This window comes from Clavelina lepadiformis, chromosome 7 (assembly GCF_947623445.1).
Source record: "Clavelina lepadiformis chromosome 7, kaClaLepa1.1, whole genome shotgun sequence".
In the NCBI taxonomy this organism is placed as follows: domain Eukaryota; kingdom Metazoa; phylum Chordata; class Ascidiacea; order Aplousobranchia; family Clavelinidae; genus Clavelina; species Clavelina lepadiformis.
Window position 1 is genome coordinate 13775293 of NC_135246.1, and position 3038 is coordinate 13778330.

Consider the following 3038-nt stretch of genomic DNA (forward strand, 5'->3'; position numbering starts at 1 on the left):
GACACATCTTGTTTCTTGCGACGTTTTTTTGTGTCTAGTGGTAAGATACAACCACAACCTCCTCTTTACGGCAAGCTATAATCTCTACCATCATCTGTAAAGTTTTTAAATAGAAATGGATAATGAACGATATGAAGATTTACTGGAGAAAATCGGCGGGTTAGGAAATTTTCAACAAACAGAGATATTTCTTTTGTGACTTGGTTGTGGGTTTTCTCGTACCTTCCGGTTTTCATTTACTTCACCCCCCAGCATCGTTGTATGATAACAGAAATTGACCAAGTGATGTGCACTTATAGCCTGTGACAAACTGATAAAATAACATTGTAATAACAGGAAAAAGTATAGTTGACGACTTGTAATAATTTATCACAAGTCATATTTTATTATAGAATCCAAGTCTTGACATCGAAAAAAAAATCAGTTTTGTTAAAAGACTATCTTCCGCTGGTAGAGACGAGCGGGGGCCATGAATGGGTGGAATGCAAAAGGCTTGGCCGAACATGAAAGGATTTTAAGACAACCAGATGTAACAATCACGGTTGGGGCGATTACGACTACCTTAGTATGAAGTAATCTGAGTATAGTCGAGTAATCGTTAATAGCGTTTTATTTGATCTTTCAGAACCATTGTTACCATCAAACCGAATAGTAACCTACCCCACATTTTCTTGCATTATTCCAAAAACTAATCGTCTTTACCAAGTTTGCCTTCAATTAATTTGAATAACTTGTGTTACAGATTAAATCAATACATCAATAGTAGTAAGCATTTAAATTTTTCAAAGGTTAGCAGGAGCTTTCCAAACCTCGAGAAAGAAGTTGTAAATTTCTTAGATTAACATAGCTATTTGAATGAAGTAATTTCTTTGGCCAGTTAGCAATGTTGTAGTCGTATGTAACATTGCCTATCATTTGTGTGTATTGAAGTCATCACGACTTTTACTAACTTATATGCACTGTGCAAAGTTGTTAACGATTAATTCTCTTTTATCTTAGGTAAAATTATTGATGGAAACGACAAAAAATCGACTTAAACCGACTAAATAGTAAATTTTTGACTATAAAATCGACTTTTAATACAGTCGAATCCGCTTAATTCGGACACCGGATAACCCGGACAACCGCTTTATTCGGCCAAAATGCTCGGGAACGGAACAAAAGTAAAAATTGAACGTAAAAAACTCCTGTTAATTCGGACAATTCTCCGCTTAATTCGGACACAGGTTCGCAATTCCATCGTTAGGTTATGACACAATAAACAGTACTTCGTTCGTTTTACCACAAAATGCAATTGCATTATGAGTGATTATGGTGAAACAATCACGATTCATGCTGTAACAATCGACAATGAACTCATATAACGCCGTGCCAGTTTTATAGTCGCTTTTACTTCGGTACAATTGCGTCCATCTTGTAGGACAAAATTGTACAGAAAAGTTTAGCACAAAAAGTGAAATTGCTCACTAAAGTAAACGAAGACGTTTTATGCGATCAGTGCCAGTTACTGCAGTATAGCGCAGCTGCAATTCATTTATTACGCAACAGTACAGTATTTTAAATGCGTTTTTTGCCTTTATGCATGACCATGAAACGAACAATTGATTTTCCGCTTAATTCGGACAAAGCCGTTTCTCCGCTTAATTCGGCCAAAAGTGAGCGGAACCAAAGTGTCCGAATTAAGCGGAGTCGACTGTAGTTGAAAAAAATAAAATATCCAGATCTGCTTTGTTATTGGTTTCATGTTTTTGCCTTTAGCTTGGTAAGGTTGCTGGCACAGTTTACTCGATGTTTGTATACGTGAATTTTCTTCTACCTGAAGTTATTGGTATTGAGGTATAATTGAACTATTTCTCAACATAGCAAGAAAGACAATAGTCTCTCAATTACCTTCGGTTGTTCTGACAGTTTTTAAATAAAGGATTGGTAATGGTTTATGGCGGCTGATGGGCGGAGCTACTTCTGTCTTTTTTCCGTACAAATGGTACGTTCCCATGCATTTGGTTTAATTAAAATTATAATTAATTATGGAACATATTATAGTAAACTAACCTGCAGTACACGTAACATTTGAAGTTTTACCTTTAGGTCCCGAATCACCTCGATGGTTGATAAAAGAAGAGAAGATTTTGCAGGCAGTAAAGCTTTTGCAAAACATAATTGAATGCAACAATGTTGAGACGTCAGTGACTCAGTGGTAATCGAAGGAAATGCAAACAGGCAATCCCCGCTTCGGACACAACTTCTTTTAAAACATTTAGAAAAGGAACCAGTGCTTTTGGAGAATGGGTCACAAAAGTAGGAGTTTGTACTTGGGTAATGGGTATAGTCTATAGTGCTAGCGAAAAATGAATTAAGAATGTTTATGTATAAGGAACTGGAGAAAACACTTTCCTGGAAAAAATGTGTTTTGGCTGGGTACAATGTTGAGACGATCGTACGTATATACTTGCAGTGGTACGTTCAGTGTTAAAGCTCTTGTTTGGTGTTAGCCAGTAGCGGCTCGTCTGTTTTATAAGTGCAAGGGTTGCAGCTTAGCGAGCCACTTTCAAACCTCATAGTATTTGTCCATTTTAGACAGTACTGGCTACAATAGACCCTTCCCGAGTTGATGTCTGACTGGCAAGACATTTTCGATCGCCTAAACCAGTGGTTCTCAAACTGTGGTACGCGAGACCTTTTTAAGTGGTACCGCGTACCGCTGAACATGATTTTCGATGTGCTGTGAGTAATGTGTTGCCCCGGATAGACAAGCTTGTGCAGAAGAAACAATTGCTTCTATCAAATTAAATTGTGTTTTCTTGCTATTCATTGGTGTTATGGTATAGTAATAACGGTAATAACTAATAAATACCGGTACATTTGAGTAAAATAAGTCATTCAGGAGCCAGGTGGTACGCAGTGTAGCAAAAAAAACGAATGAGTGGTACGCGATCGCAAATAGTTTGAGAAACACTGGCCTAAACTTAACAAAGGAAATTGTCCACCCACTTTGATGCTTTATTAAATTGCAAGCATTTTAGGTATCGGATTGTAAA